The sequence below is a fragment of the Gymnodraco acuticeps genome, unplaced genomic scaffold (genome assembly GCF_902827175.1).
Source record: "Gymnodraco acuticeps unplaced genomic scaffold, fGymAcu1.1, whole genome shotgun sequence".
Taxonomy (NCBI): domain Eukaryota; kingdom Metazoa; phylum Chordata; class Actinopteri; order Perciformes; family Bathydraconidae; genus Gymnodraco; species Gymnodraco acuticeps.
Window position 1 is genome coordinate 404520 of NW_022989751.1, and position 24114 is coordinate 428633.

Below are 24114 nucleotides of genomic sequence, written 5' to 3' on the forward strand. Positions count from 1 at the left end.
TGATCAGTCCCTGTTTACCTACCGGGATACAAACCGGAGGAGCCAGGCATGGAGGGAGGTTGCAGAGATAGTGGGTGAAACTGGTAGGTGTTCGCCTGTTTGGGGAGTTTATATCCAGTGTACTTCGTTTGAATGGACAGCTAGCAGACATATACATTATTTAGCCAGCATGGAATGTTGCGTAAAATAGCACCATAGACATTAATGTCATAAATGTTCATCATGTAAAGTGTGACATGTAAAACCTTTTATGCAATTGACAGGAGAGATTCATGTGATTGGTTGTTGGTCGCGTTGCTCGCGTAAACTCCCCAAGCTCAAGACACGCCCACTGCCAAGCGGCAACGCACGCCTCCGTGGGTAGGGGCCGTCAGTGTCCATCACGGACACGGCTGCATCACGGCCCGTTACGGCAGCTGCACCGCCCTCAATCGTAAGGCTTTCCAAAGGGTGGTGAAAACTGCACAGAACATCACCAGGGCGGAGCTGCCATCCATGGAGGACCTTTACTCCCAGCGGCTCAGGAAGAAAGCCCTCAGTTTGTTTGTTTATTTTAGAAATGTTTTTGCACATTTGTTCCAATACTGCTAATGGTATATTGCAGGATATTTAAGTTTCCCATGTACTTTTTAAATTAATAATAGTATGTTCATCTTGATGTTTAACTTGTAATATTGTAATCATCTTAGTTAGAAATGCTGTTTCCACCCCATCCTCTGCTGCTGAATGATTTTATATATTGTTACTTAAAGTGCTTGTCTTTGATATTATAATGATTACACCAGAAAGTCACTCTTTGTGAGATTTATTTGTTCACATTTTTCCCAGCCACAAGATGATGTTCATTCATTGGAGGCCTCAAAGCTGGGTGAAGGTATTGATGCACGGATCAATGCAATCCTTTACAACAGCATTCCACTATGGTTGGGGATGTCTGTAAAAAAAGGAGAAATAATCTTAAACCAAATAAGTGTTGCAATATAGGGAAACAAACTGACAAAAACATCAATTAGATCAGAATACATTTACATTGTTACAGCAGAAAAGAGCCAAAGACAGCCTAATGTTACTTAAAGTATGCATACAAGTATTAAAGATTCAAAACAAGAAATTATAATTTAAAAAAAAATACACATTTCACAAAATACACATCCAGCAACAACAGTTTGGAGGATTTAGCAGCCTGGTATATTACACAGTTTTAGCGGCATATTTATATATATATTTATATATATATATATATATATACACATGGTTGGTATTTAACAACAAGGGGTGTTGTACTGTGATATTGGTATTTATGGGAACATTTACTTGTGGGCTACTTCACATGAATAATCACAGTTACTATCCTTTTACTCGCATCACATTTCAAAAAGAAATAGGATATTGTTATTTTAACTCCACCACAGTAATCCATCATCAGCTTTACTTTTTAGATAAAGTTTTAACTCACAATTGATCATAACAGGCTTCAACATATACATTTGTATATATTAAAGTGGTTCAAAACGATTGATGTGTAAGTTAGCATCATTTACTAGTTAGCCGCTAGCTGCCGCCTCGTTAATATAAATCCAGTACCATGCTGTCATGAACGCGCGGTGCCTGTTACGTGTACGCAAATTCACGTGCTTAATGTGAACGAGCCTTTTGGGCAATATGGGCTGCTTCTCAGGTCGATTATTTTCATTTCCTTGCTCTTCGGTCCTTGGTCTCACCGGAAGTTGATTTGCCTGCGCCATCTTGAGTACCGTCCCATGGCTCTTATTTCTGCCGGAGGAGCGAGGAGCGATCATGGAGGAGCGATAACCGAGGAACCACCAGACCATCCTTCGATGAAATCCTCAGATACTCACCCCGCCCCCTTACTGTGTATCGCTCACTGATTGGACGAGGCAGTGCATGCACTGATCTGATGCAGAGCCCTAGGCTGCTTCTCAGGTCGATTAAATGAAATCCTTGCGTCGTTTCCCTGCGTTTAGTCCCTCCCACCAGGGAAGCATGGAGGGACGCAAGGAAACCACGAGAAGCAGGGAAATGAGTTTTAAGAGCAATGGGACGTCCTTTCCTCCGGAGCGTCACGTGAAGCGACGTCCGTTTGTGATGACGCTGCACAGCTGTTCGTCTGGCAGCAGCCAGCTCTGTACCCGTTATTTCCACAAACACCCCCGCCTCTGTTAGTGCACATTTACTGACATAAACATTAGTATCATCTGTTGTAGATCCAAATACATGAAATAAAATAAGAAGTCATTCTCAAAAAAGATAAACGCCATTCTTAAAATGTATAAACGAACAATAGTTTGATTAATATTGATTAAAGTGCACAATAGAAATAAAATAATTGAGAGAAGAAAAAGAGATATGTTATCTATCAAAACCCAGTTAGATTAACATTCATTGGATTGCACACTTTGTTTGTTTGTTTGGATATGTAGCACATTAACATTTTAATAGCACTTAATGACTGACTGAATGGAAATGACAATAAATGAAAATGTGAAACGAAAAAAGCGATCATGAAAATGTTTCCAATAAATGAATAAAATGATTTTTGACCACTTTGTTGTTCAGATATATCACATATTTGTAACTAAATGATACATGAATTGAAACAAAACACGGTATAAACTGAGGAGTGAGTCCCGTGAGGTTCATGTATTTTCTTCACTCCGCTGGGAAACTGCTCTCATGTCAAGAAGCATCAGATCAGTGCATGCACTGCCTCGTCCAATCAGTGAGCGATACACAGTAAGGGGGCGGAGCGAGTGTCTGAGGATTTCATCGGAGGATGGTCTGGTGGTTCCTCGGTTATCGCTCCTCCATGATCGCTCCTCGCTCCTCGATCCTCGGTCCTCCGGCAGAAATAAGAGCCATGGGACGGTACTCAAGATGGCGCGGGCAAATCAACTTCCGGTGAGACCGAGGACCGAGGAGCGAGGAAATGAAAATAGTCGACCTGAGAAGCAGCCCTAGAGAGATAAGAGTTACGACACTCCCATAGACCTCCGTTGTAAAAAATGGCGGCGCCTACTTCCGGGGTATGGACATCGAAATAGTTCAAAATATTGTCATTTGGGCGTTGAACCTCATTCACTTACATTACGGCGCGTCGATTAGTTCCAGAGGTAAGTTGCTGAAATATCGAACTCTTTTGAATTGTCAACTGTCTATATTGTATCAGAGGCCCTTTATGATGCTTATACTGGTCTTCATTTGTATATGCACAGCGTAATTATCTATATTTTATCTTGGTTGTTACAACCAATTTAGCTAGCATTGCCTGCTAGTTAGCTAGCGCGACTTCGTCAGCTTTGAAGGTAATATTTCAGTAATGAATCGCTAGCAGCTTATATATCAATGATGCTGGGTAACTAACAAGCAGGATTTAGATTGATTATGTGTTTTTATTGTTATTTTGGTTTTTATCTGCTGAACCTGACCGTGTCAGCCATCCTTAGTCGGCTTTTTCTGTATGATATGACTTAACTGCTAGCACTAGTAGAAATGAGGTGGCGTTTGTGATAAATATTTCATTTAATATTTCATTGAATTTTGGGATATACTAACATTTCATTATGTGACATGTTGACTGTACTTTTTTTTATTTTTTTTACTGTTCCTTGTTAACTCATCTGTACTGTACAACTAGCCTAGCGCTACTTTTTAATGCTTGACGGCATGCTAGGATAGATTCCTTTGTATTGTAATATACACACTAGTTTAATGATTGTTCTTCAAAGGTATTATTCAGTCTTAAACAAATAATAGCCTACTGAATAGGCTACTCTACAGCAGTGAATGAAGGATGAGCCTAAAACATGGTCATGTAAAAATGTAAAACGTATCTAAGTAATAGGCTACCAAGCTTTCCGTTGTCAACCTGCCTCTCCAAATGCAAAACTGTCAATAAAAAGTATGCAATAATGCAATTACAGCTGAAAAAGTACTTGGGTGTGTGTGTTTTTTTAATATATATATTTACCATTCAATAACGCAATCGCTGCTGTCTGTCTGTCCCATAGAAGAACATGACAGCGCAGCGCAACTATACTACGGACGTGACTGCCCTGGCAGTGACAGCAACATAGCCTGCTTGTGCTACCACACTTTCCCCTCAAAATATCGTTAAATAACGAAACTTATAAATAGTGCCAATCCATACAAAGTGTAACCACATCATGTAAATATGAAAGCAATCTTTAAAAAATTACAGCGTTGGTTTAATCTATGACAATTTTGACCATGTTTGTGCTGTTTTTGCCATAGAGAAGCATTGCAACGGAAGTGCGTTTTGAACTATCCCGGCATACATAAACCACGTGACCGGCTGGCGGCGACATCAAAGAGTGTCGTAACTCTGATCTCTCTAGGGCTCTGATCTGATGCTTCTTGACATGAGAGCAGAGTGAAGAAAACACATGAACCTCACGGGAGTCACTCCTCAGTTTATACCATGTTTTGTTTCAATTCATGTATCATTTAGTTACAAATATGTGATATATCTGAACAACAAAGTGGTCAAAAATAATTTAATTCATTTTTTGGAAACATTTTCATGATCGCATTTTTCGTTTTACATTTTCATTTATTGTCATTTCCATTCAGTCAGTCATTAAGTGCTATTGAAATGTTAATTTACTACATATCCAAACAAACAAACAAAGTGTGCAATCCAATGAATGTTAATCTAACTGAGTTTTGATAGATAACATCTTTTTCTTCTCTCAATTATTTTATTTCTATTGTGCACTCTAATCAATATTAATCAAACTATTGTTCGTTTATAAATTTTAAGAATGGCGTTTATCTTTTTTGAGAATTAGTTCTTATTTTATTTTATTTATTGGGGTCTACAACAGATGATACAAATGTTTGTGTCAGTAAATGTGTACTAACAGAGGCGGGGGGTGTGTGGAAATAACTGGGACAGAGCTGGCTGCTGTCAGACGATCAGCTGTGCAGCGTCATCACAAACGGACGTCGCTTCACGTGACGCTCCGGAGGAAAGGACGTCCCATTGCTCTTAAAACTCATTTCCCTGCTTCGCGTGGTTTCCTTGCGTCCCTCCATGCTTCCCTGGTGGGAGGGACTAAACGCAGGGAAACAACGCAAGTGAGGGAAGCAAGGATTTCATTTAATCGACCTGAGAAGCAGCCATGGTCTAGCTGCGGCCGCGGACAGTACACGACGGTACACGACACGCCCACCTGACACGACACTACGGTGGCTGAGAGGCATGGCAGATGAAAAGCGAAATGACGACACTACACGACACGCCCCCTACTACGCCGCCCACGGTGGCTGAGAGACCGTACATGGCATGTTATTGTAGCATTTTAAGCAACTATTAGGCAAATCAATTAATAACCTATCCGTTTGAGAACCCTTTGGAACCCCTTATCCCATTTTGATGGTTGACATCTCATTTGAACAGTGAAAGCCAGAATGACAGCAGGGGTGAATTTCATTTTATAATTTTGCAATAGGTCAAAGATATGTTTACTGTATATTATAAAAATGCTTGTCATGTAGGCATACTGGAGGTACCGTTCCAACAGTGGCGAGCCGTCAGGGCCCTCTGTGAGGGCCTAAGATATTAAAACATATATATATTTGAAAACATTAAAAAAAAACATTTTTATTTAAATATAATTTTTCCTATCTTTTTTGTTGTTACATTTTTCATTAGTTTTACCAACATAACTTGATTTAATTGTATTTAAAATAACATTTCCAAAGAAATAAATCCTTCGAATCTGCCTGTTCAGTTTCTGTTGGAATGTGAAGGGTTAAATGCCGTCTCTGCGAGTTATGTGAGGAGGGCTTGTTGGTCCCTCTGTACATTCACAGAGGGCCCGCAATAGTAACTCAACGAGAGAGTAATGTCAAATGACAGTACAATTGACCAATCATATCTTCCCTCTAAATGGGCGGGCACTATTTTTGCGGACTTTATGACAAGTTCCGCCCGCTGTGAGGTCTATGCAAGTGGTGCAGTGACGCGTCCTAAAACCCGGAAGTAAGCTGCGCTCGGATTCCCTCGACAGAAACCAATGTGATTTCTCCATAGGATTTTGGAAAATAGCTCGAAATAAGGTCTGTGGAACGTACCTGTTAGATAAATGCACGTTTTGTTCAACCGGATAATATCCACATGTCTACCTTACTTTTATTATTTTCGAATCATAAATCTAAACGATAGATTTATGATCGATAGATTTATAATTAGCATAAGTTCGTTCATGATGGCTCACTTCAGTGATAGTGATGACATCGTTGCGAAATTATTAACCGAGTCATTTTCAAGATTGAGTTACAATGATAAACGAGTGGCAAAGGATCAGCTGCATGACCCGCAAGTGCTTCATCCAAAAGGACAGGAGGATGGACTTTGTGTTTAAGTGATTTGATCATCAAAGGTAGGCCTAAGTCATTTTCAATGTGGGCCGCCGTGCCGACTTAAATCATTTGTAATTGTTAATTGGCTGTGGGTGCCCTGTCATGATAGGTGTTTATATAAATGATGTCGTTTTGTGTGGTAGAGGGTCGCTGTCATTGATGCGTTTTGCACCCCGGGCCGCTGTTTTTATATTCCGCTGAAGTAGCCTATACGCTGTGACGTAATATCTCTTCTTTTTTTCCGAGGGAAGGGGGGTCAGAGGGCCTAGGTATAAAAGTCACGGCTCGCCACTGCGTTCCAATGATGTATACATAATAAGATATATATATAATAGCAAAATAAACACAATTACACTGCGCTAAACTGCCACACCGACAAACAAACGAGAACCTAAATAGTATGTAATTATATCTAAAACCACAATACGTTTAATAATTACCTGTACTCGGTGCGCCATATTGTTTGTTGTCTGTAAACCTCCATAGAGGCTTCTCAATACTCAAATTTCCCCTCCTCGACTCCCCTCCTCGGTTCCCCTCCTCGAGACTTAGGCTGCTTCTCAGGTCGGCTATTTTCATTTCCTCGTTCCTCGGTCCTCGGTCTCACCGGAAGTTGATTTGCCTGCGCCATCTTGAGTACCGTCCCATGGCTCTTATTTCTGCCGGAGGACTGAGGATCGAGGAGCGAGGAGCGATCATGGAGGAGCGATAACCGAGGAACCACCAGACCATCCTCCGATGAAATCCTCAGATACTCACCCCGCCCCCTTACTGTGTATCGCTCACTGATTGGACGAGGCAGTGCATGCACTGATCTGATGCTTCTTACATGAACAAAATACATGAACCTCACGGGAGTCACTCCTCAGTTTATACCGTGTTTTGTTTCAATTCCTGTTTCATTTAGTTACACATGTGATATATCTGAACAACAAAGTGGTCAAAAATCATTTTATTCATTTGTTGGAAACATTTTCATGATTGCTTTTTTCGTTTTACATTTTCATTTATTGTCATTTCCATTCAGTCAGTCATTAAGTGCTATTAAAATGTTAATGTGCTACATATCCAAACAAACAAACAAAGTGTGCAATCCAATGAATGTTAATCTAACTGGGTTTTGATAGATAACATATCTCTTTTTCTTCTCTCAATTATTTTATTTATTTTGTGCACTCTAATCAATATTAATCAAACTATTGTTCGTTTATACATTTTAAGAATGGCGTTTATCTTTTTTGAGAATGAGTTCTTATTTTATTTTATTTATTGGGATCTACAACAGATGATACAAATGTTTGTGTCAGTAAATGTGTACTAACAGAGGCGGGGGGGTGTGTGGAAATAACGGGGACAGAGCTGGCTGCTGTCAGACGATCAGCTGTGCAGCGTCATCACAAACGGACGTCGCTTCACGTGACGCTCCGGAGGAAAGGACGTCCCATTGCTCTTAAAACTCATTTCCCTGCTTCTCGTGGTTTCCTTGCGTCCCTCCATGCTTCCCTGGTGGGAGGGACTAAACGCAGGGAAACGACGCAAGTGAGGGAAGCAAGGATTTCATTTAATCGACCTGAGAAGCAGCCATAGACCCGCCCACAGGAGATGCGAGCGGAGGACCGAGGAGGGAACCGAGGAGAGAGGAGGGGAAGCAGCAGACATTTAAAGAAATGAGAACTCCTCTCCTCTGAGCGGTCATTTTAAAGAGACGTCCGTTCATTATTACGTGGCAACAGCTGCATCAGCTGTCGAGTGTTTTGTCATAGCGCTGTATCTCTGTTAGATCAGCTGAACATTGTTCCCCCACATATTTACTTTGAATTCATTGAGAGTGCGGTATAATGAGACAATAACAGGCTACAGATGCGGACACACACACACAAATATATTTATATAAATATATACAATTTAAAGTATGAGAGCACTCTCTTAATAACGTAACACAATCAGAGACTGGATATATCCCCCCCCTCTCTCTGGTCGCTGAAATGGGGAATTGAAATTACGGGCCAAAAGTTGTATTTACAAGTAGGCCTATTAAAAGTAAGCAGAGGACACCAAACCAACTGAGACCCGTCTGTCCGCCGCATTTACGCACTGTACAACACACACCTACACACTGTACCACACACACAGCTCCAAAAGCATAAACCGTTGTGTATTTTATTATGTGAAGCAATGGTCTTAGAAAAATATCGACTCTTTGTTTGTAGATATCTACTAAACTAAAGCAAATAAAGAGAGTAGGCCTGTTATACTGAGTGATATATATTATACACTAGTGCTGGGGGGAAACGATTATTTTGAAAACGATTAATCGGGCGATTATTTGATCGATTAGTCGACTAATCTAACGATTATTTTTCTGTTGTTCAATTCATAAAAAACGTAATGTAAAAAAAATTGTTTTCACGATACTGTGTCTCAGGGGATCTTAATATTTAAGAACCTATTAATGTGTTATACTAGATTAATGGAAATAATCTCAGCTAACTGACGATACAAACATGTTTACCAAAACAAAACACAAGTCTCATAAGAAGCATCTAAATGACCCCTGAGCGAAAAATGCTAACGGACATTGGCACAGAACTCAAGATAAAAGCACCCTTATTACTTATCGTAGCTGCACATACAATATATCCGATTAAAGCTGAGACTCCACAGATTATGTAGGTATATAGTATCATCACTGAGTGATCCGGACTCGTGACAGGGGAAGCAAATACAGTCATCACAACACGTACCTTCACAGAGCTTCTCGGGAGATCGTCTCACCACCGTAATCTGATCAAAAGACGTGTTCAATGGCAATAAAATGAGAAAAAAACGCGGCTGAATCGGTTAATCCATAGGTTTTTAACGTCTATGTATAAAAAAATGATTGAATTTATAATCCATAATTCCATTTTATGTAAAAATCGGAGAGCAAATGCTAGCTGCTAATGGTAGCCACCACAGCTAGCTGCTGCTTCTGCAAGGCTATGCAGCAGTCTCAGTGAGATATAAATATATAAATATCTTTGCGTTTTGGACTAACTTTAAAATATTCCCATGCTTTTGAAGACCTAGGGCGAGATGTTTTCGTTTGGGGGCTTCGTGCGCAATCCTGTAAGGAGGAGGTGGTAGCCGTTTCAGTCTCCATTGTGTTTGAAGTGCGATTGCGAACTGCTTGTTGCTTTGGGTGACCCACGTGTGTGTAGCGACGCGTCGACGCGGAAATATGTCGTCGACGATATTTTGAAGTCGACGCGTCGCTACAGCACTATTATACACACTGCTCTGCTTTCTGCATGGACCGTACAGCTGTTCTCTCTGGAAACATCGCGACGCGATGAAAGCAGTTTCTAAAATAATATCCAGGGGATGCATGCATAGCTGTCATTGGCTGAGATAAGTCCGGCCGTGCGTCACGCCTCCACCGTTATATTACATTACATTTAGCTGACGCTTTTATCCAAAGCGACTTACAATAAGTACATTCGACCAGGAAGACACAACCTTGAAGAAAACAGAATCATATAAGTACATCAGGTTTCATAGAGCCAAAACATTTCAAGTGCTACTCAACTGGCTTTAGATAAGCCAGTCCTTTATAAGTGCTTTGTTAATAGTTCTATCGCTCGAAGTGGAGTCGAAAGAGATGAGTTTTCAGTCTGCGCCGGAAGATGTGCAAGCTATCTGCTGTCCTGATGTCAATGGGGAGCTCATTCCACCATCTTGGAGCCAGGATAGCAAACCCACGTGTTTTTGCCGATGGGAACTTGGGTCCCCCTCGCAGCGAGGGCGCAGTGAGTCGTTTGGCTGATGCAGAGCGTAGTGCACGCGCTGGGGTGTACGGTTTAACCATGTCCTGGATGTACGAAGGGCCAGATCCATTCGCAGCATGGTAAGCAAGTACCAGTGTCTTGAAGTGGATTCTAGCAGTTACCGGAAGCCAGTGAAGGGAGCGGAGGAGCGGAGTGGTGTGGGAAAATTTAGGTAGGTTGAAGACCAGACGAGCCGCTGCATTCTGGATGAGCTGCAGAGGTCGGATGGCACATGCAGGTAGACCAGCCAGGAGGGAGTTTCAGTAGTCTAGGCGTGAGATGACGAGAGCCTGGACCAGAACCTGCGTCGCTTTCTGTGTCAGCTGGGGACGCATCTTCCTGATGTTGTAAAGCGTGTATCTGCAGCAGCGGGTTGTAGCAGCAATGTTTGCAGTGAAGGACAGTTTATCTAGGATCAAACCCAGAGTCCTTGCAGTCTGAGTCGGGGAAACAACTGAGGTGCCGATGTTGATTGTTAGGTCAAGAGTGGGACAATCTTTTCCCGGAAGGAAGAGCAGCTCAGTCTTGTCAAGGTTGAGCTTGAGGTGATGAGCAGACATCCACTGAGAGATGTCAGCTAGACAAGCAGAGATGCGTGCGACGACCTGGGTCTCTGAGCGGGGAAAGGACAGAATTAATTGGGTGTCGTCAGCGTAGCAGTGGTATGAAAAACCATGCGGGCTAATGACTGATCCGAGCGAGTTTGTGTACAGGGAGAAGAGGAGGGGACCAAGAACAGAGCCCCGAGGGACCCCTGTAGTTAATTGACAAGGGTCGGACTCAGACCCTCTCCAAGTCACCCTGTAGGTACGGTCTTTCAGATATGAGGTGAGGAGGGAAAGCGCAGAGCCTGAAACTCCAAGTTTTTGGAGAGTGCGAAGGAGGATCTGATGATTCACCGTGTCGAATGCAGCAGACAGGTCCAACAGGATGATGACAGAGGAGAGGGATGCAGTTTTGGCAGTGTGCAGTTCCTCCGTGACAGCAATGAGAGCAGTTTCTGTGGAGTGACCTGCCTTGAAACCAGACTGGTGCGGATCCAGAAGGTTGTTCTCATGGAGATAACAGGAGAGTTGTTTAAAGACAGCGCGTTCAAGTTATTTAGACAGGAACGGGAGGAGAGAGACAGGCCTGTAGTTTATAACATCAGACGGGTTGAGAGTAGGTTTCTTTAGGAGAGGGTTTACTCTTGCCTTCTTGAGACTGTTTGGAAAGTGACCAGAAGTTAGAGAAGTGTTGATGAAATGGGAGAGAAACGGTAGAATATCAGGAGCGATAGTCTGAAGGAGATTTGAAGGGATAGGGTTTAGAGGACAGGTGGTAGGGCGGGCAGAAGTAATGAGGGTAAGAACCTCACTTGGAGAGAGAGGGGAAAAGGAGGTTAGTGTGTTGGTGGAAGGAGGGTCTGGTGACCCAGCGGTGAGTAAAGGTGAGTCAGAAAAAGAAGAGCGAATATCATCAACCTTTTTTTCAAAGTGGGTAACAAAGTCGCTTGACAGAAGTGAGGAGGGGGGAGGGGCTTTTGGAGGGTCCAAGAGGGTGGAGAAGATGGAAAATAGTTTTTTGGGATTGGAATAGGAAGATTGGATCTTATCTTGAAAGAAAGTGCTTTTTGCCTGAGAGATCGAAGCAGAGAAAGAGGAGAGGAGAGGAGAGCCTGATAGGTTAGGAGGTCGTCACGGTGTTTGGATTTCCACCGTTTCCGCTCTGCTGCCCTAAGGACGGTTCTATTAGCACGCAGTGCATCATTTAGCCAGGGAGCAGGAGGGGACTGACGAGCCTGCCGAGATGTGAGAGGACAGAGAGAGTCCAGAGTGGATGAGAGAGTAGAGAGGAGAGATTCTGCAGCAGAGTTTGAAGGCAGGAGTTGGAACGAGTCGGAGGAAGGGAGGGCTGAGAGCACCGACGAGGCAAAGGTAGAGGAGGAGAGGGAACGAAGGTTACGGCGGACAAGTGCAGGATGAGAAGAGATTAGTTTGTTATGTTTGGAAAGGGGTAGAGAGAATGAAATGAAGAAGTGATCGGATGTGTGGAGCGGGTTTACAGAGAGGTTAGAAGTAGCGCAGTTCCTTGAGAATATGAGATCAAGGACATTGCTAGCTTTATGAGTCGGTGGGGACGGAGACAATGAGAAAGCAAAGGCGGTTAACAGGGATGTTAGTTCGTCTATCTTCCCCGTCTGGAGGTTGAAGTCTCCGAGAAGTACAGCGGGAGGGCCAGTTTCAGGGATGTGTGAGAGGAGATTATCTAATTCCTCCAAGAAGTCCCCCAAGGCGCCTGGTGGACGGTAGAGAACAACAATGGTTAATTGTATAGGATGGGTTACTGTGACGTCATGGAATTCAAAGGTGAACGGAGTGAAGTTAGGTAGCTTGAAGAGGGAAAAGCTCCATTTGGGAGAGAGCAGGAGACCAGTGCCACCTCCTCTGCCAGTGGGTCTGGGTGTATGGGAGAAGGAATATGCTGTGGAGAGAGCTGCTGGGGTGGATGTGTTGGATGGAGTAATCCAGGTCTCAGTGAGAGCAAGGAAATCCAGAGACGGCAGGGAGGCGTAGCCAGAGATGAAGACAGCCTTTGGAACAGCTGACTGGCAGTTCCACAGGCCACCTGAAACTAGATGTTGGATCTCAGTGGAGCATGTGGGATAGACGAGAGCAGGGCGGTTATAGCGATTAGGAGATACACGGGGCCAGCGATAATTGCGAGAAGACACATGAACAGGAATGGAGAAAATACACATGATTATAGCATGAGGGGTTAGAAAACTAAAGAAAAGAGAAATAAGACACCAGCTCAATCAGAGTAGGATTTGCCTCCTCTTTGCCTCCCTCGTGACTCCCGTAGGACTCCAATGTCTTTGTCAGTCTTACTCCCGTAGGACTCCAATGTCTTTGTCAGTCTTCGGCTGTCTGACGCTTAAGCTGACGCTCCAGGAAAGAGCTACCTAAAATGGACGCCTGATTGCTGAGTTCTCACAGCTGTAGGGGCACGCCCCTCTAATTAGTTAACTATCTACAGCTGATGGGCGACAATAGACTGGCCCTGCCTATATTATAATGCAGGATTGAGAGCTGAGACCTGTGAAGCAGGTTTCGCCTGAGCAGATCTGAAATTTAAAATCTCTCAAAAGCGATTTAGCCGTTTTAGCTACAATAACTACAGAACAATTATACAGAGTAGAATAAATGAAACAGAGAAGTCTAATTAAACAAGAATATAACTTACAGTGGTTGCTGCGTCAATAGGAAATGTCGTCACCCGGTCAGATGTACACTGAGTTCATCAGATTTTAAATGCGGTATTTAAATGCTTTTTTAGGTGAAAGATGACTGAGTCACGCGGTTGTACTTCACGCAATCAATAGACTGGCCCTGCCTATATTATAATGCAGGATTGAGAGCTGAGACCTGTGAAGCAGGTTTCGCCTGAGCAGATCTGAGATTTAAAATCTCTCAAAAGCGATTTAGCCGTTTTAGCTACAATAACTACAGAACAATTATACAGAGTAGAATAAATGAAACAGAGAAGTCTAATTAAACAAGAATATAACTTACAGTGGTTGTTGCGTCAATAGGAAATGTCGTCACCCGGTCAGATGTACACCGTTCCCAGAAATGCATCCGTGGAGGAACCATCAGTGTATCCTCGGTTATAGCTCCTCCAGAGAATATAAGAATAAACAAGAATATAACTTACAGTGGTTGCTGCGTCAATAGGAAATGTCGTCACCCGGTCAGATGTGCACCGTTCCCGGAAATGCATCCGTGGAGGAGCCGTGGAGGAACCATCAGTGTATCCTCGGTTATAGCTCCTCCAGAGAGCCTCCTCGACGCTCGATGCTCGGTCCTCGGTCCTCGGTGTGCATTTAGAGAAATGAGACGTCCTTCAAAATGGCGCGCTGAAATTCATTTCCGGGTCACTACCGGAGGACCGAGGAGTCGAGGAGGGGAAATTTGAGTATTGAGAAGCCTCTCATGTCTCCTTAAATATCCTTGCGTCAGCGTCTCACGTGTTGGGCGTGCTCTCTTCTGACCATATTTGGAAGTACAACTTTCGCCGCCGCAGCTAGACCCTTCTCAGCCACCGTAGTGTCGTGTCAGGTGGGCGTGTCGTGTACTGTCCGCGGCCGCAGCTAGACCCTTCTCCTTTTGGGCGGCGTGGTTAAAGTTGCGCATGCGCTATGAGTGCACATACGGGTACTTCTCAGGCACGCCGGGTAATCTGTGACGTTTCGCTCTCTCAAAAGTTGGGCCATTTTGTCATCATGCGCTAATGAGCAACTCTCATAGGAATGAATGAGGCCCCGCCTCCCACGCTGTATCCAGTTCTTATTATACATCCATGGTCAGTCCAGGGTTGCGTTCCGATCAGTGGCGTAGCTGTGGGTGGGCCCGGGTGTGCCTGGGCCCACCCACATGCACGTCTGGCCCACCCACAGCCAATCAGCGCTTCATAGCGCAGAGCCGGGAAGCCCAGAAGGAAGTGCCACAAACTGCAGTTCATCTAGTGGCCGACAGGATGCAAAAAGGAGCAATTCCCATAGACCCCCATGTTAAAATGCCCAACAGAAATAAACATGTTTCTAGCCTGGATCCAAGAAAACTTATTCTGGATATAGTTAGATTCCACCTTCATGACAATGGAATAGGGAGTGAATTTTTTTACCGTGAGTTTTTATAGTAAGTAAAGTAACATTTCTGCCGTGAGTGAATGAGCGAGGGGGCGGGGCAGTTTACACACACGCAGCTGCTACATGCAGCAACACACACATACACGGAGGAGATGGCGGAGAGAACGCGCTCCGAGGTGTGGTTAAACTATAGCCGTGTCGATGTGGACAATACTCGTTACCAAAAGTGCAATAAGAGTTTAGCATGTAAGGGCGGTAACACGAGCAATTTGTTTAAACATTTAGCAAAAGTGCTCCACATTCAGACGAAGAAATGCACCGGGTTCGACTGTTTCTATCAGCTCTGTAGCCCCGTCCACGAGTAACGTTTCCACGTCAGGTATGTTATGTATGCTAGCAGCAACACAGGGAGTTAACTACATTATACAAGCATGGGTTAATGATTAGAGGTAACTGAGTTGTTTATTATGTTAAAGTTTCAGCTATTCTGTTTACAGTTCTGTCATCACATTATTTAATACGATTTGTTAAAACATTGTTATTTCTTTTGATGTGAAATATTATTTATTTAATTGAAATAAAAAGCAATGTTAGTTTTGTTCACAATTTGTTTAGTTAGTTTACCTTGTTTTTTTCTCCAAAAGAACCGATAAAAGTACTGTTAAAGGACCGGAACGATAAGACATAGAAATACTTTATTGTCATTTCAACAAGACACAGAGTGTACTATTAAAACGAAATTTCGTTGTACTGGCTTACAGGAACAGGACAATATAAAAACTTGCTAAAATTGTACATATAAATAAATAATAGTGACGTGGTGCTGATAAAATTAAAGATAAAGTGTGCGTTTAAAATATAAAGACTTACTATACATATAAATAAAATAGACATACTATATAACAAATATGTGCTCTTTACACAGCGTAATGTAATCTTTATGTTACTGGTCTACTTGCTGTTCAGCAGTCTGATGGCTTGGGGGAAAAAGCTATTACAGAATCTGGCTGTTCTGCTCTTAATGCTGCGGAACCTCTTGCCGGAGTGCAGCAGGGAGAACAGAGCATGGTGAGGATGAGTGGGGTCTTTCAAAATGTTCTGGGCTTTTGTCAGGGAGCGTTTCTGAGCAGTGTCTCTGATGGGAGGGAGAGAAACTCCGATGATCTTCTCTGCTGTCCTGACCACTCTCTGCAGAGACTTCCAGTCTTTGGCGTTGCAGTCTCTCGACCAGATGGAGATGCCGCTGGTCAGCACGCTCTCTATGGTTCCTCTGTAGAACGTGGTGAGGATGGGAGGGAAGAGCTGTGCTCTTCTCAACCTGCGCAGGAAGTGTAGGCGCTGCTGTGCCTTCTTAAATAGTGATGTAGTGTGAGTGGACCAGGTCAGACTGCTTGTGATATGCACCCCCAGGAACTTGGTGCTGTCTGTAGTCTTCACTGCTGTGCCGTTGATGTGGAGTGGTGGGTGACAGTGCTTTTTGTTCCTGAAGTCGACAATGATCTCTTTTGTTTTATCGACATTCAGGATCAGGTTGTTGGTGTTACACCAGTCTGTCAGATGTTTCACCTCCTCCCTGTAGGCCTGTTCATTGTTGTCCCTGATGAGTCCCACCACTGTTGTATCGTCCGCGTACTTTATGATGTGGTTGGTACTGAACCTGGAGCATAAGCGCTATCGATAAAAGTAGTAGTACCGTTGTGTACCCTATTCTTTCACACACAGTGACGTCACTAGCTACCCACAATGCAACACGCGCCATATAAATATATATATATGTGCCATTTTCCTGGAGGTGCTAATATCCTGGAAGTGCAAATATAAAGAGCTAGCTAACTAGCCAGGCAGAGCGCAGTAGGTTTTTTTTCTGAATTAACGACCGAAGAAATCGCTGCATGTCTTCGGATTACATCTCTGGATTTGAGGGGTGTGCTTTAGGTCGTTACCAGCGTAAACTAGAGCTGTGTGGGTTGTTACAGACTGCCTGCAGATGTATGGAAAAACGACAGTGGCCTTCGTCGATTTTGGCTGCATCTACGTCTAATTTCTGGAAACACCAGGTGAATACCCCACTTGTCACAATAATATTATCATGCCATTGCATATATGTGGTATTTTAGAGTTGACTAGATATTGATTAAGGCAATAGACTATGATATTCAGTACAGGAAGCTTAGCAACACCTAGACGATGTACGGCTGCTTGCACCTCGCGTAAAACGGCGCAGACCGGAAGTACGGTGTTGCGCTCGGCCCAATACCCGTATGTGTGTGTGAAAGAATGTGGATGTCAGTTTTACACACATTCTGAGGCCGCCGTGCCTATGTTTTTTGTTTTCACTGCTAATTTATGCTTATGTTCAATTAGTGCATTCAAAAATAATTAAAATAATTAATGAAGTTTCAGCTCAGACCCCACGCTTAATATGTCTCCCCCTGGCCCACCTACATTTCTCCAGGCCCACCCACACAATAATTCCTGGCTACGCCACTGGTTCCGATAATCCAAAATCAGCTCCTAAATTCTAACCCTATCTCCTATTCCTTGACCTCTGAGTGAAACGTCACGGGGTTAAGGGATAGTGGATAGGAGAATTCAAAATGATTTAGGAGAAGAGACTGCGGTGCTTAGATAATCCGAATGCACTTTCACTATCCGACGTGTTTATGATGCGCCAGCGGACGTCATGAATGTGCGTCTGCTGCTGCTGTGGGGAAACTATGGAAACTACAGTTTTCTATACAGCGGACTACAACATGGATGTTTAATAAGAACGAGGGACTACTGTAAACTCATCTAGAGACTCTGCACCGTGGTCTGATGCTGTTGCTTTATGAACGTGGACAACAGAGAAACATATTCTTCATGACCAAAGTTGGAATTGAAATAAAAAAGGAAAGTGAAACTTATGCTCGTCACCCTCTCCCTCCGGTCCACATTAATACAAATGATCCCAATACGTATGATTGTATGAACTATGAAAATATCTTAAAATAAATACAAATGTATTTATTATAAACGTTAGTCCTTAACATCTATCACTGTGTATATCACCATTCAAACATCTTTTAAAAGTTGAACAAACCCCACAGCTCAGTGAAATGTTGACTTTATTTGATAATTTCAGTAAAAACTAACGTTCATATTTCTCTTTTTGATTATAATACTGATGAACGTTCAAAACAAAGCACTTTGGCAACTTACCACATACGTTTTAAAAAACTTAATAAGCACCGTAACTTTCATGATCTAATTTCTCCCATTATCGTTTGTGTCCGTGAACGGCCGACTGTTGAGTGACGGCAAATGCTGCGGCTGCAAGGCATGGTGGGGCAGCATTTTCTCCTCTCCTTTCGGTTAGGGAGGTCCAGTGGTTCCTAAGCTAAAGGAGTTTATAAAGGAAGTTTGAAACCTCCTTTTCTTTCATTTGGAGAATTGGAACGGCACTTATCATGGCCGCCAGTGACGTACTTCCGGGTCATTTCACTCCGTTAGGAAGGTTCCTAAGCTAAATGGACTATTGGAATGCAACCCAGGTCAGCAGGTAGAAGAGGTCAATCCTTGGCTTGCTCTTCCTGTTGTCATCTGAGGTCTTCTCCTATTGACCGGCGTCGTCGGGGGCGGGTCCAATGCAATTCCTGCCTTTTTCTGTTGTTAAATTACATCATTCTGGTGTCTGTGGTTATTTAAACATTCCCTAATAAACGTTATTCAGCGGCAATAAATGAGTGCTAAACCCAGTGTACTCAGTGTACAACATCACATGTCATTTCACCTTTGATTCACGCAGGGTCGGCTCCAGAACAAATCGAATGGGGGGGAAATCATTTACCAAGGGGGGGCACACACTGACGTCAACAACCAACACACAAACACCAACGCAACTTCAATTTTAAAAAACATGCTGTAAAGTCTATTGTCTTTCACACACATTGCAGGAGTGTAGTGCTATTGTATAGCACACCTATGACTTCTGCATACATGCACGGTTGTGGCACGACCACCAAAACAGAAACATATAAGGACAGAGGGTGTCGTTTTCTCATACTGATATTCTGCACAAACTGCGCTGTTGTATTTGTTGTAAAGTGTCTTTACTGTAGGTTATTTTTTATTATATGTACAGCACTTTGGCTCGACCAAAAATCGTTGAAAAATGTGCTATATAAATAAAACTTGATTTGATTTGATATGGACATAGGCCACCATATAAAAAGTATGCAAATGTATTTAGTATCCTATCCATGTGAACATGTTTTAGGTGGGAGTGGACCTAACCTCTAGGAGGGTCTGGGGGCATGCTCCCCCGGGAAGATTATTTTTAAAATATTGAAGTTAAATGCATCAATCTGGTGCACTTTGAGAGCAAAATGAAGAGATCTATGGATAGTAGGGGTGTAACGGTACACGTACCCGTACCGAAATTATTCGGTACGGGCCCTTCGGTTCGGTACAGGTGTGTACCGAAGTGTACCGAACGAATATAACGTTAAACGTAAAAAATTGAGAACGTGAATAACTTTTTGGAAGTAATCTCAGGTGCTGCGTCGCAGCATTCAGAGTCATTTGCTCACATTGGGTTCAACGCGTCATAGAGCGAGCAAGTCATTTCATTGGATGAGAGGCATACTATGAGAGCTGGTCAGAGGGATGCGTTCAAATGTAGTCAGTAATTTGAGGAACTGTCAAAAATGTATGGCGAACGCAGATAAAGTTGAGCTCGAAAATCCTCCAGCATCATTGAAGTCTCCGGTTTGGGAACATTTTGGTTTTGCAGTTACGTACAAGGATGACGGACAAATACAGGTGGACCGAACCAAAGCTGTTTGTCGGCATTGTTCAACTAAAATTGGTTACGTGGCTGGCAATACATCAAACTTGCACACTCTTTTGAAAAGGCATCACCCGAACGTGAATATCACCGGTACCAAAAGAAAAAAGACTGAAGTGCAAACCCAACTCCCACTAGCATTTAAGCCTCCACCACTCGCAGAGAGTTCAGACAGAGCCAAAGCTATTACAAACGCCAACTATCCTTATGTTGCAATGTTAGCAAAGCGCTACCTGGCTGTATCTGCTACCTCTGTCCCTAGCGAGAGGGTGTTCTCCACAGCAGGAGACATTGTTAGTGCCAGCAGATCTGCCCTTTCGGCAAGCAATGTGGACAAGTTCATTTTTCTTTAAAAAAACATGAAAATACAATGACAAGCAAGTCCTAATGTCAAACTGGCTGCTTAGGTGCTAGTACAGTACAGTTCAAATACAGATTATTTCAGTTCATCGAAATGCTGCACCTTAATGTTCATTTTATTATATTTTGTATTTATTTGAGTGAATACATTATTCACAGTTTAATAATAATAATAAAAAAATATATATATATGTTTTGTTTTGTGAAAAAAAATTCTGCTGTACCGAAAACGTACCGAACCGAACCGTGACCAAAAACCGAGGTACGTACCGAACCGAAATGTTTGTGAACCGTTACACCCCTAATGGATAGCCTACACCTCTCAGCATCCATATGAAACACAACTGTACACAGATTTACTTTTTCTTTATGGATATTTTACTAATCACTCCCCTTTTAAACTGTATTCTTGTGTTACTGTCCAATAGTATTTCATACCCGTTTGTCATGTATTCTCTCTTTAACAACTATAATGATCATATAAAGGTATTCTTCGAAAATACTTACATAAATGGTGACCAAACCGTTTGAGACCCACTGAGATAACTTACACTAAAGTGAACTATCTAAACACTGAGAGAGTCCTTACCTCACTGAGCTGACGTTATAAGATCCTCTCAGTCTGACAGGAGAGGACTCTCCTCCACCTTGGTGTAGAAACAGCCCTATATATCCGTTAGCATAGCTAGCTAACCAGATGCTAACAACATTCCACGTTACCCACTCGCGCACTTACAAAATTTGCTCGAGTGCCACACAGAGCCGAGCTTGAATGAAACACAGAGACCCATGTACTTGTACTGTACTGTATATCATATTATTTTCGATGGCTTTACTGTATAATCAGTACAACAGATGAACAGATCGCCACTGGGCTTTCATCTAAACACACAGCCACGTAATGATAACAAAAAAAAGGTCGGGGGTCATTGGTCAAGCAACACACCAATCAGAGAGCAGCAGTGAGCACACCTCAGGCTGTGTTTTATATTTGTATTCTTTATTTCTGATGTATTTCACACAAAAAACCTTTAGTAGAAAGGTTTTCACTTATATGATTAAAAAAAGAAAAAAACGGCAAAGTGGCAAGTCTTGCCAACCCTGCGTTGGGGGGGCACAGTGACTCATTTGGGGGGGCATGGCCCGCGAATAACCCCCCATGACGCCGACCCTGGATTCACGGTTTGCAAAAAAAATAAAATGCAGCATTTCGCAACATGATAATGCTAACCGGAAGTGAATAATTTTCAGAATAAAAGTGTTAAGTTAATAGTTAGTGAACTTCAGGTTTTTCAGAATAAAACTGATTTAAATTAAATAGTGTATTTAATTCAAATTACGCCATATCAACATTGATTTTAATTTCTAACAATCCCTCCTTACATACCCTTTAAGGCAGTGCTTCTCAAAGTGTGGTCCGTGAGCGCCCCCTAGTGGTCCGTGAGTATATTGGTAACATTTCACATTTTTAATTAATTAATTAAAGTTTTCCGCACTCTCGCGGGAATATCTCCGCAATGGAGCGAGCTTAAGTTTAACTTTCGATTGAATGATATAACCCAGATAAACACCTTCATCACACATGTTGCCACTTGTTTGTACAATTTTCAGGCGATTTGTAAAAAACGATGTGTTTTTGGATATTTGTGGAGTTTGGTGGTTCGCGAGTGTTTTTTTTATTGGTTAAGTGGTCCTTGGTATGAAAAAGTTTGAGAAACACTGCTTTAAGGTATGTAAATAATATTGAAATCAATGAGTTCTTCATCCGAACATTGCATGGTACATAACTCATACAAGTAAAAAAAATACAAATAAGAAGAATACATATTCATCATAAATATGAAGTTTTTCATTTGTGCATAACTTCTAGCTTAAACCTTTAATGTCACTTCGTAAAATAGCAGCAATTAGCTTGGTAAAATAGCTAAATATTACTCTTTATTTACTTTTACTGTGTCTCTGGTGTAGCCTAATTTATGAATCTCTGCTGGTTCTAGTAGATATAGTTCTCCCCATCCACATTCTTGTTGGTTGTGGGACAGAGGAATAATAATTCAGAACCTGCTGATATTTGAATCTTACTACTGGGCATATGTTACAAACAAAAAACATCTTCATGGTGAACTAAATAAAATCCTTGTAATCTTTCTCAAATCTAAATATAACAATGAACTATTCCTGTTTGTGGTAAAGACACACACTAACGTTATGTAATACAATTTCATTATGGATTAAAAAACAACTAAAGTCATGATGCTGTCAGAGTGAATGATTTCCTGAGTGTATCTGTCCTGTAAGGTAGTCATTCTCTGCTTGGATCGTGTGCAGAAATCACATCGATTGCACCTGGCAATACGGCTTCGACCTGTCTATTATCAAGCTGAAAAATGAATACAGAATTCCAACATACTGTCATCAAATGTCTTTCTATTATGAATTTAAATTAAATGTATATCCCCATAATGAACTAAACAATAAAGTATATGGCTTTTACTTCTAATTCTTTAACAGGCTAGTTACAATATGTTGTCTAAATTAAATTCGGTGTCATTAGATTACTATGTTTTAGCTTAACTTAACTGTAATATGTTCTTTCTACATTTCAAACCTCAGTTACTCTAATGTCTGTTAAAATATTACAAAATTGTTTCATTATCACAGGTCAACTTCTTCTGTATTCTATTCTGGAATTACATCTCTCACAGTAGCCCCTTGGCCACTGCTTCTGCATCTGTGTTACCTGTTATAATTCAATCAATATTTAGAAACATGTCAACATTCATCAAACAGTATCTTATCCCCAGATTTATGGTTAATTTATGGTTAATTATAAAACTATAATTCAATGCTCAGTTTGAACATCTGGGTTGGAGCGGAAGGTTTCTGTCAATCCTTAAAAGAAAAATGTAAATTGTGAATTTTACAGCCATATTGACATTATACATACTCCCCCCTTTTTACACATGAACTCATGTGTAACAAAACCCTGTAATGGGGAGGGGGGAAAAAACTGTCAGGTAAATATTGGTTAGGGACATAACGAACATTATTTACAATTTTACATCCATTATCATTATTTCCACAGTAAACACTAAAGTGAAAAGAAGTGTTTCTCTCCGTCCTTCAGATTTTAGTTTGAGTTTTACATTTGCAAACCGCCAACTCCTGTGGGAGTAAAATATCAAGTAGATTAGAAACACATGTGCGGTTTCCCCTTTTGTGGAATTTTTAGGAAACCTCTCATTTCCCTTGGAGCTCCAAAATAATATGTTAGTCCAAAAACATGCTTGGTTAGTTATTGTTTTAGAATCATGCAGTTACACTGATCACATGCCGGCATTCATTCACACTCACACTGTCTGGTTGTCACGTCAGGTTTGGTCAGGTACACCCCAGGGTCAGTCATGGACAGTGCTTTTGTCACACTGTCAGTCAGGGTCAAGGTAATTTGGTCTCGGTCTTTTGGCCATGTCGTGCTCTGCAGAGTCTTTTCAGATGTATTTCAGCATAGGCGGGTACCCTTTATCTACAAAATATGTCATATGTGGAGTGCCATTCCTTATTCATTCACGATTTCAACTATGATTTTCAAGATGGTTCTAACTTTTCATTGGGACTTCTGCCTCCCACCTTTCCTGAAACTTGGTACAAAACTCACTTCCTTAGAGTACTACTACTACTGCAATTCATTTACACCTAATTAGTATTAAAATGTCTAATAGATCTATTTCAAAAACTTGTGTACATAACTATTATCTTGAGTCAAAACATTACTAAGATCTGTGTAGCTCTGCTATGCATTTCATAACTCATTATACTCATTTATCCTTAGCAGTGTGTGGAACCTTGGGTGTCTGAACATGCAACAATCACTCCCTCCTTTATCAAGGATTTAAAACAGAAGTCATTTTATCCCTCCTATGGTAATAACTATGCTACAATGGTGAAATCAATACTTTAGATTGGAATTTTATATGTGGCTTGGCACCAGCTCTCCCTTTAACATTATCCATACAAATAAAGATTTGTCTTATAGAGTGGTTCCTAAAACTATCCTTTTAATGGTGATCAATATTGTAACAAAT

The 24114-nt window shown here is 41.8% G+C and overlaps 1 long non-coding RNA gene across 1 annotated transcript; it reads right to left on the reverse strand.

The window, feature by feature from the left end:
• Nucleotides 1-789: 789 nt before the first annotated feature.
• LOC117542325 lies at nucleotides 790-13878 on the reverse strand. The gene is made up of 2 exons (XR_004568414.1): nucleotides 13766-13878; nucleotides 790-934 (listed from the first exon to the last, which is right to left on the reverse strand). It is a non-coding gene; the product is annotated as an uncharacterized LOC117542325 (long non-coding RNA).
• Nucleotides 13879-24114: the final 10236 nt, after the last annotated feature.